This window comes from Copidosoma floridanum, unplaced genomic scaffold, assembly GCF_036245765.1.
Source record: "Copidosoma floridanum isolate Cflo_tuat_1 unplaced genomic scaffold, Cflo_Japanese_pri ptg000019l, whole genome shotgun sequence".
Taxonomy (NCBI): Eukaryota; Metazoa; Arthropoda; class Insecta; order Hymenoptera; family Encyrtidae; genus Copidosoma; species Copidosoma floridanum.
The window spans coordinates 5,346,078-5,357,376 of NW_028321896.1; the positions used below are offsets into that span (position 1 = coordinate 5,346,078).

General features: G+C 40.9%; 1 protein-coding gene across 3 annotated transcripts in view; it reads right to left on the minus strand.

Annotated features, from left to right (window-relative positions):
* Positions 1-11,030, minus strand: part of Ypel (Yippee-like) — a 41,313-nt gene extending 30,283 nt beyond the window's left edge. For 2 of the 3 annotated variants that reach the window (XM_089592705.1, XM_089592704.1), the window contains exon 1: positions 9,874-11,030. The gene's annotated coding sequence lies outside the window, so the exon portion shown is untranslated. The remainder of the gene's footprint in view (positions 1-9,873) is intronic. The other variant, XM_089592706.1, reaches the window with a different exon arrangement.
* Between the last annotated feature and the right edge of the window lie 269 nt (positions 11,031-11,299).

Sequence of the window (11,299 nt, forward strand, 5' to 3'; positions counted from 1 at the left end):
TGAAATGTCTTTACACTGTCATTCGGGAAAAACAAGAAATTCATGTATACGGTTAACAAAAAAGTGCGTTGAGCGTCAAATATTGTATATAATATAATATGTGTCTACTTTTCTTTTTTTTTTTTTGTACGCTATACTCTTTAAAGAGTCGATTTTTCGAGCCTATAGAAGCTTTAGTTTCTTTAATTGACTGTTACAAGAAGTCGTTAGCTATGAAAGTTGTATGACACTGAAGTTCGGAACGTTCACAAGACACTGCCAATCATATATATGTAAGTCGTGAAAATGATAATTTTCCATAATTATACCCGAACCAAAAAATATCATATATGTGCCTATGCTAACTTCCAACTCATTCCAACTTCTGAATTTCATAACTCGAAATCCAGAACGAAGGCCCCGCCAAAAATGATACACATTGTTTATTATTACATAAACAACGTATAAAAATTTTAATATCAGAAAAAAAACGAAGGGGCGGGTGAGTTTTCAGCGATTTTCCACCTCACGCGTATATCGAGAACGGCCAAAGTGCGACTTCTGGATTTCATAACTCGAAATCAAGAACGAAGGCCCCGCCAAAAATGATACACATTGTTTATTATTACATAAGCAATGTATAAAAATTTGCATTTTATATGTATACCAAGAACCAGAAACATACCACGTGCTGTTTAATTGACGGATGATGATAAAAAGGAGATATTGGCTCTATTTGTATAAGTTTATTATTGCTCTGTTATCGTTTTTCTGATGTTCATACTAAAGTCCCAATTGTAAAAATCCAAATTTTACACGATTTTTATGCATAGTTTGAGAGAGAGAGAGAGAGAGAGAGAGAGAGAGAGAGACGTGATAGTTACAGGTGCCAACTGGTCGTTAAGTATTGGGTATTAGGCGCCGCCACCTTGCTTATTAATAATCGATTAGAGTTTCAATATTCATTCCGGAATGCGTGGATTCCCGAGTAATTACAGAACTATTAAGTCGCTGTTATTGTCAACACAACAGTGTCAATCACCAGAAATCAAAATAAATTCATTATAAATCCATCACAACACTACGTACGTAACGATAATATATTTTTAACAGTACACGTGCATGTATTCCGGTTATATTTTATATTAGAGCTGGTTTTTTTTTTCAGTTAGCTGAAGTATCGATTACTGAAGAGTATACGCGAAAAGCTCGCATTGTTTAAAACGCACGATCGATCAAAAGAGCGATTGTACATCTCTCGTGCGCATCAGCAAAGTCAATCAAGTCGAAAGGGTTGCATAGGTGTACAATTACATTCATGCCGACGACGTATGAGCGGTTAATTGACACGAGGCAGATCGGAAACCTGCAATTCCACTTTGAGAAAGTACCACGTCATTTTTCCCACAACTGGCTCCTCTCGTGTGACACTGTCGCTCGTTCTCTCTATAGGCGGGATGTACCGACTAAGCGAAAAACCTTAAAAATTACTCATCGACCTCACATTTAGCAGCCCATAGTTTATACACCAAGGTGGCATTACGTAACTCGTCCGAATAAACTCACGGCGCTACGTACCATTGTACAAACAGAACGAGGCTCCGAAGACCGAAATCCGTACTCCCTCGGTGTACAGTGAACAAACAAGAAACCAGGCTACAACGGAAACTAATCTAAGCCCGGGATCAGTACAAATACACACACAACGAGATAATCTACTTTCTCGGCAAACACAACACAACCCATACGCGCGCGCTTCCAGAATTTTTTTTTTTTTTTCTTCTTACAAGCAGATCGACAGAGACGGGGTGCCATTCGTGCGGACTCTTTTTGTCATTATATTTTTGAATGAGACTTCCCGTTTTCTTAAAAAAAAAAAAAAAAAAAAACAGAGGATTCCTCGCGCGATCGATATTTTACCTGCTTGCGGTATATTGTATTTGCATCGCGTAACAATAAAACCACAGATGCAGCTAGACGGAAAAAAAAGATGCCCCATCGAGCAAACGACGACGGCGTATTATTAGGATCGAAGGCGCGTGGCGTGGGCACCCGCATCGGAGAGAGGGGAATAATGTCAGTGGCAATCGATTTCTCAATCGGCGCGCATTTTATTATTATTAATAGCTCGCGGCCCAAAAAGAAAAAAAAAAAAAAACTCAATGACGCGTGTATACATATGTTGCACGTTATATACGTCCTCTGCCTCTCGGGCGGACGCGGCACTAATGCATGCATTAACGAACAATTGAACTTGCGATACGAGCTGCAGCAAAGCGATGATGCACAGGGCATCGACGACACTATAGTCTCTGCTATACACAAGCTCGACCAGCTGTGCCGTGCGTTGTGTATACACTTTATTGCACATGTTGCACTCGCGACGGAACAAAGGGATACGAATGGAAAGAGGAGCAAGGGGAGGGGGGAGTTCAGAGTCGTAAAAAAGGCAAGTATATACGTATACAGACTATAGCGTCGTGCTTTTTCGTCCATTGGTGGAAATTTGTGCCTTTTTTACGTCGGTCCGATAAAAACCGAGCCCTTTGTCTGCAGTGCACTGTCGGGAGCACGCAGACGGCGTCGTGAATTTGAAATTGAGATTCGCCTGTGTGCACAGCCGATAGTGACCCACGTGTATAACATCTGCGTGCTGTTTCAACTCGCAACCAACTGTTTCTCTGCGTGTGCGAGAAAAAAAAAAAAAAAAAAAAAAGGAAGAAGAATAATGCAGTTTACCACATCAATTAAGGATTATACTGCGCTATGATTTTCTACAAATATAGGAGTAAAAGCAAGAGCAATAAGTATGCCCAAGTCCTCCGAAGAAGTTTTTGTCCTTTTCTTTATTCTTTATTGAAACAGCTGTGCGATGGGAACGCAAAGCGACCGATTCGGAGAAGACAGACGCGCTGAGAAGATGCATGGCATACTATGTATAGGGAAACTCTTTTCTATAGGTTCACGGTAAGTTTGTGCCTTTTTTCTTCCGCGTTAAATACACGCAAGCCCGTACTGTTCGGGATTTCTCTCTAAATAATATTTTTTTACCAAGTGGGTTTGGTTTTTTACATTTTTATCTATCCTAGCATTTCCTTACTTTCGATGATTACCTGCATGGGACGGGACGAAAGGAAATTTAATTAGCTGATGCGTGTAACGAGGTCCAATGGAAAAGTGATCGTGAAGTGTTGTATAATTATTACACGCGCGAATGATCGATTAATTTGTTTTTCGTTTTTCGAGGAAGTTAAGTAACACAGCACCGATAAGTCGACGAAATGTACGTTTAGTTTGTTTATTTTTTCTTTTTATTTGCCAACAAGGAGGTCGATCAACAAGAAAACGCACTCGTATTTTTCTTATTCCTCGCACTTATATAATACATGCTTAAATACTTTGTAAAATAAAAATTGGTAGTCAGTGGCAATGATACAATCATCGACTGTACACGTATGTTCTTTGACAATGTCAATTTGTGAATAATCGATATAAATTACAGCAATTGAATGACCAGGAGGTGGAAGGGAGCTCGCTCGATCCGTCAACCGCAGCAATCGACAAAGAAGCTTTGAACAGCGCAGCTTAACCACTGCAGGTATATAATTAATATCTTCACGGTCCGTATATGTACAGTTTACAACATTTACCTTCCTCCTCCGCATCTCGAGGCGTCATTGATTTTTTTTCTTCTTTTTCCTGAATTCAAAACTGACCTCGCGATCTCGCTTTGTATACATCGTGAATCATAATGGCAACACCAGCGCGAGTATAATAGAAGTTTACATAACACGAGAGAGAGAGAGAGAGAGAGAGAGAGAGAGAGCGGCAAATGAAGGAGACACTTTGTTATTCATGGACAGATACTTCATTGTAACTGTATAATTATATTTTTTATTATTAATGTACTGTGCACGGATAGGTTTAACAATCAAATGGACATAACGGCGTCTCTGTTTTTGCCTTTGAGAGATAAAAGGTACGAAGCACGCGCAGGAGTGAAATAATTTATTTAACGCTTTGCGTTATGTGTTGGATTATATAGATACCTATATACAACAACACGTTGCTGTTACTAGGAACTCTGGTGCGTGATTTCTCAACGGGAAGAGAGGGCAAACTTTATTAATTCAAACGGGCAAACACGGAAATTTCCTCCAAGCGCGATTGTGTGCACGTATGTGCGTAAACAGCAAAAGTTTTTCCAAACACCGTGTAATTTGTGGGAAATTTTCCACTTTTTCTTTTTGGTGAGCTGTTACGCTCGAGGGTGGGAGTTTTCAAAATATTTTCCCAGCGACCAATGCCACTGCGGGTTGCCATGAGTACAGCTTAAAAGAGTAAATTTGAAGATCATTTAGGTAGAGTTATCGATAGCTATTCCTCGGTGCGTGGGTACCTGGTGTGAATTTTTGGAGGTAAATAGATTTTCGAAAGGTTTTTGACGTGGTTTGGGTGTTTGCACGAGAGAATATCGATTGGGTCGCGATGAACTCGGTGTTATTGATAACAACTGGTGAAGCGCGAATTGGTGATGATTGGAAGGCTAATGTAGGAGCTGAGAATTCACGAAATGCAAGCTATTGATTTCGTCCATGACAAATTGAGTAAAACTCCAATTGGAAGAGTGTATTTTTAGAGCGAAACTACAACTTTGTACACGGTAAAGCTGACAGTAACGTTGACGCTAAAAAATTCAAAAGAAAAATACAATGAAATCACAACGTTAAGTGGTGAATTCATTTTTTTACACAAAAAAATTGTGCTACAGTTTCCTATTTTGTAAGGGGTCGTTTTACGGTAAGTACGAAATTTCGCAATGATAAAGAAAAAACAAAAAAAAAAAAAAAAAAAAAAAACCAGTTTTACTTTGCAAAGAGAAAAATCCATGCAAACATTTTTTTAAACACAAAAAAAAAATCTCCCAGTCATGTTGGTGAAAAAAAAGGGGGACTGGGGGTAAAGAAAACCAAGGTCGCTCTACATTTCGAGCGAAGCAGCACCGCTACCTCATTGCACTCTCCCTTTCAATCTCCCGCAAAATCCATGGAAAATTCATGAAAGTTTGCGCGAGTACTGCACCGGGAGTGCCCTCTCGTTAAAAATTCAACTTCTCAAACACACTTGCTCCCAAAAAGAAAAAAAATGTAAGAACAAATTCAGCAGAAACCAAGAGAAAGCGCATGTGATCAGTTTGAAAAGTTAAACTCACCTGCAGTCGATAGCCACGCGCGTATCCGAGGCGCACAAGCCCAGGCCAGTACCTCCTTGAATTAAGCGAAAAGGCAAAAACCAGAAGCCAGAAACACGAGCCAGAAAGACCAAGAAGAAGGACGAGGAGGAGGAGGAGCGGGCGCGTGAGTTCATTCGCCTTGCGTGGCGGCTAAAATCCGTATACGCGCGATGGAAACACGAAGCAAAGAAGGAAAAAGAGGGAAATGAAAAAAAAAAAAAAAAAAAAGAGAATACACATTACGGCGGGTGGAGGAAAGGCTCTCTCTTTGTTTTTCCCTCCTCGGGACGCGCCGGTGTTGGGTTTAAGGACGACGCGAGGTTAAAAAACTCGGGTCGGGCGCGAGTTCACAACTCGGCGGTGCCCTCCGGAGGAGAGGAGGCCGCCTGTCTGCCCGACGACAACGCTGTCCGACCATGGCCGGGTGTTTATGGTATGGTCGTGGGGGGAGAGCGTGTGTTGTGCCCGTACACATGTATAACGGGAAAGCTCGGAGATAAGAGGAGGACGAGGAGGTAGGTGGTACAGCTGGGAGTTGGTTGGCCACCGATGGTGTGTATAATGAACGATTCCACGAAAAAAAAACTGTTTTCTTTTTTTTTTTTTTTTTTTTTTTTTTTTTTTTTTTTTTTTTTTTTTTTTTTTATTATAAACGAACAAACAGTAGTGCGTGGTTAAAAAAAAAAATCACTTGTTTTGCGTCTTTTATCTAGGCCATATTTAATTCGATGGATGGGACCAAAATTGTTATTGGCGACCTGAGACAAAGAAAGATTTTGCAAAGCTTCGACAACACGTTTTGTAGGGTTTTCCTAGACCGGCCCCAAGATGTTATTAGCCAATTAAACAAATTGCAAAAAAAAAAAAAAAAATTAGGAGAACCAGTAATAAAAAGGGTAAATTTTCCCAACCCCGTATTAGAGGAGATTTTTCGCGGAGTAGCTCTCGTGTACTTACACGATGCTTGCCCAGCAGTATAGCGGCTCGCTTGGTTCCTGCGCAGAGAGAGCAGAGCTGGCACGCATGCACAGATCAGCACCACCAGCACAAAGCCAGAGAGAGGGAGAGGGTGCGAGGAAATTCGTGCAACGCTAGGGGCAGCTGACGAGACGACTCCCGTCAGCTGAGCAACAGCAGACCGAGTTACCCCAGCTCCCTCGCTCTCAGGAGTATTGTATACATACATAGGTAGGTACTCTCTCTCGTAGACAAAGGAAAGTTGGCGAGCCGTGTATATATGTATGACGTACGGCATCTATGGGTATACGTTTGATACGTTTATTACTGGAACATACGTACAGAGATGTGTCGAATTTTCCATCTCGTCGAGAGTACAGTATTGGCCTTGTTGCAAGATCATTCGTGAATAATTCATTCGCAATACATCAGTATAGGTACAGGGTTGGCCGATCTTTCGGTACGAAATGTCGAAACAGTGCAGCTTTTTTCGTACGCGTTTCCAGGCATTTGCCAACAATTGCAGTTTTACCGCGCAATGTTCACCGTTGATCGTATCGCGCATTATTCTTAAGTTAGAAAAACATCCGATTATTGTTTCATATCGGTTTATCGGGATTTTTATCGCGATGGTGAGTTCACGCGTTATATTATATGCGCAACATAACTTTGCGGATGCTAATTACATTAATTTCATCGATCTAAAGACAAATGTTTCCTTGGCAAACTTATACCGTCAGCAGCTCTGCACGGACGAAGGCGCGGGGCACGTTTTTTTTGTTCGTTCCTTACACGCAACGAGTAGTTTTTACGATGCACACGACAAACGTGTGTGTTAAATTGCTCGTCTCGCAATCTTTTGTAATATAAAATGTTTGTTTATTTTTTTTTCTTCCTCGCATTTTACGCCACGTTCGACAACGCGCCTCTGTTTAATCGAACGTTTTTCACAATATTTATTCATTCGCGAGTCCTTTCCTCTTTACGCAATACATTTCTATTGTTAAATATCTCATTATTCATGAAAAAATGTTAGAACTTTTGGTTTAATTATCAGTTTTAGTGTTATACAGTTATATATTTGTTGAAAAATAAAAATTCTGCAGCAAAAGGTGTTGAGAAACAGTCATTGATTGTTTTTTGTAAAAAATATTTCGTAATGTCTTTGCAGCAACATATTTGTACAGAGGAAAAAAAAAACCAACAATAGGTGCACTTGGCCCACTCGCGCCTAGGTACAATTACATTCGCGAAAGAAAACTGCAGCACAGCTCCGTTAGTCGTAACCTATTAACGATAATTGCGCGCCGGCAATTCCATCGACCGAAATATCAATTACGAACTTCCCGTAGCTTCAGATGAACGATCGAGAAAATTGCATTCACTAATATATATATATATATATATATATATATATATATATATACACATATATTGTACACACATGTGTGTCTGTGTATGGGGACAAGAGGCGCGTAACCAGCAACGACGAGAAATCGACGGGTTTTTTTTTGTCGCGCGTACGTTAATGAAAAAATATAAAGCGTTTTACAACTCGTACGACAAAGGCGAAGAAAAAAGAAGTCATTTACGGCACGGGCTAACGATATTTTAACGTTTGGAAAACGAGTACAGATAACATCAGCTGACAATCATAATGGCCCGAATGTCAGTTGCAACGACGAAACGATAAATAAAAAAAAAATTGATCACACGCAAGTCAAACACGAGCTTTTTTAAAAACCATCGACAGGGTGAGAGGGGGAGCTTACAGAGCTTTTTTGTTTTATCGTTTGTTCGTGCGTACATTTAGAGTAAATAAAGAAGAAAAAAAGGGGTAGCAGAGCAAGGGAGATGATGTGAATGGCATCCACATGGAAAATCCCGTAGGACAGAACAAATAAGACTTCGGAGAATTTTTGCAGTTTGTGCCTTTTGTAGAGTAAAAAAAAGGCTTTTTGCCGAGAAAAAGGGAACACCTGTACAGAGTGGAGTGTTGGTACGATAAAAAAAAAGAGCTCCTAGAAACAGGGACACAAAAGAGTCAGGCCCGAGGAGAAAAGTGTGGCTCTCGCGCGTGAAACCTCGATATAATCTCTTTCTGCCTAGAATACGTGTGTGCGAGTACCCATGTGCGGAAAAAAGCTTTGGCCACACACAAATATAGGTACATAATATTATGTGTATGTTCCCCTTAAAATAAGTTACAACTACAACTGCAGCAGAGAGTGAGTGCGCGTGTCAGTGGCCTAGTAACGAAAGCACTCGACCCCATCCTATACCTAGTATAATGGCAGTCCCCCGGACACTTTGTGCTTTTCTCTTCTTCTTCTTCTTCTTCTTCTACTTTATGGCCCTTCTCATTTTCTGCCTCAATACGTGTATCTGTATATTCTCCTTACGTGCTGAGGAATAAGACAGAGGAAACACTCACCTCCTGACAAAGTTGGATAGTATAGGTGTAGGTGCAACTGTAGGTATAGATACCTATACTTTTTATTGTTGTTGGATGGGTTGAATCGATGTCTTGGCGACAGACTACCTCAGCAAGGTAGAAAAAAAAATGGTAGAAGGGAGTTTTTTTTAAGGATAAAATATGCATGATACGAAGAAAGTGGGCTTCAATATGTGCTGAAGCTCTGGTTTGTGTATATATTTAATATCAGGTGATTAACGGGAAGAGGAAAAAGCCCACCGTTCGTCTACGCAGCACTTTGTTTACAATCAATCTACTTTTCCCAACTGATAAGATAAGAGCCGCGGGGAGTACAACAGAGAAAGAGAGAGAGAGAGAGAAATTGAGATAAGAGCGGAGTTAAGTGTAACAACAATTCTAACAGTTGGGGGCCACAGAGAAAAAGAGAGAGACGGAGGGAAAACATGGGAAAGATTGAAAATTTGTATGCGTGGGTGTTACATATTTTTCTTCTTCTACATCTCTGAAAGACAAACAAATAAAAGAAGAAAAAAAACCGAACTTATATGTGATAAAAGAGTATAGGAAAAAGAAAAAACAGAAGTGATAGAAAGAATACGTACTCTTATAACGAGCTTCGAACCAGGCTTTCTTCTTCTTCTCCATATGCACAGTATACTTACATTAATGCAGCGCAAGGGAGAGATGGAGCGAGAGAGATATCGAGCGCGCGAGCAGTGAATTCAATGACCTGTCGGCTAATCCTCTCTCCTTCTCGCGTTTGCTCGGGTTTTTTGCGCTCGAGCTCATAATAAGTATACACATGCATTTATACTTATACATTTGCAACGAAATTGCATGCACCAACCGCGGTCGCGGCTCACTATGTGCACTTGTAATAATGTTGCGCAATTCCAAGCGCATGTGTACAATACATAATTATATTTATATACATAAGCTCTTTTTGTTGTTGCGGTATGGCTTTTTTTTTTTTTTTTTTTTTTTTCCTTCCAATCAAACGAAATTAACGTTTAAGATGCCTATAAGGTCTGTACAGCACATAATCATGAAAACTGAGTGATCGGTTTTTAGGGGTAAGAATAAGTTCAGGTAGATCTATAAGTATATATGTGATAGCTTTGTTGTCGAGATTTAAAGGGTCGCGCGCAACCTCCTGCTTTACCCCACCGCTCGCGAGATGGAATAGCGAGGGTGAGTTGACCGAGTTGACAACAACAGCAGAAACGAGCTATATGAACACACACTTATGTATTGTTATTATACGAACCTCCATATGTAGTATCCGTGTACAAGCAAATTTTCTATTGCTGTCTGAGCTGATGGTGATGGCGATCCTTGTACTGCACGGACTGTAGTCGATGGTGTTGCTGTTGTTATTGTTGTGATACACGGAGAACGGAGCAGCTGATCGGAGGATCACGGCTGGCTTGCTGCTTCGCGACAGCCGCTGCCCAGCAACGTCTCGTTCGAATTGAATAAAAGATCGTAGGTAATAGTCGACGAGGAGCAGATAATCGTGGTGATGGACAACGACGACGACGAGGAGCCAGATTGCTTGCAGCTATTATTCGTCCCTGTTTGCTCCACCGTAACGACCATAATATCTTCTCTCCTTTCCACTCTCTCACTATACTTTTTCTTCGTTACTTTTTGTATATAAGTAGGTATTTTTTATTAATTTTTCTTCTTTTGCACGTTGTGTCTCTCTGCGTATATAGCACTGATGCCCTCTCTCAGCTCTTCTTTGTTCTCGCTTTTCTCAGCCTCCCCTCCTCCGTAGATGAACTCCGTAGGTCGTCCTCTCGGAGGAGAGAGGTATTGCACTGGCACAACAACGAAAAGTAAACAAAAACAACATTGACACCATACCCCGCAGTCAGCACAACAGGTTCCTTTTTTCCTTCTGCTAAAAAATACACTTTGTATAGGGTATATAATATTTATATACTTACATGTATACGTATATCATACAGTCGTTGTCGTCGAGGGAGGAAAAACAAACTCACTTGTAGGATATATACCTACGGCGCACTATACACCTATACTAACACTCAATAATAATATATTGTAAAATCCGACAGACAGAATAATCTTCTACGAGCACAGCGTGCGAGAGATATAGTGCAGTGTTGCTCTCAAATCACGAAAGAACTTTCTATAGTGGTCAGTGGTTCTACTTGTACGTTGTTGAGGTTGAAGCATCGCAGCAAACGTCAAACGTAGATTATAAGATATCAAATCAGAGTCACTACACTCTGCAGTGAAATAATGCGTCGTCGTCGACGACAACGAATGGTTATGCACTGCATGTAAGTATGTACTCCAACAGAGAAAGAACGCAGTTTGAAGAGAAAAAAAAAACAAGCCAAACGTAAAGAGTTAACTCGAGCTAATATCGGCTCCGTCTATCCGAGCCGAGCGACCGTCGAGTCGTACACTGCTGTCTGTCGCGGTTCTTCGATTTATTCCGCGCGCGCCTCTGTCTTTCTCCGGCCCCTACCCTACCCCAGGCAGCCCCAGACTTCGTATAGGTGATACGTGATACACCACTGCTGTACACATACATATACATCCTATCTCTTTCTCTGTTATATACACCCACGGACACGGAGGCACGGTGCTATCACCGCTCACGCTCACCCACTGCTACATGTGTGTATGTATAATCACCTCAATATTTCGCACAGTACGCT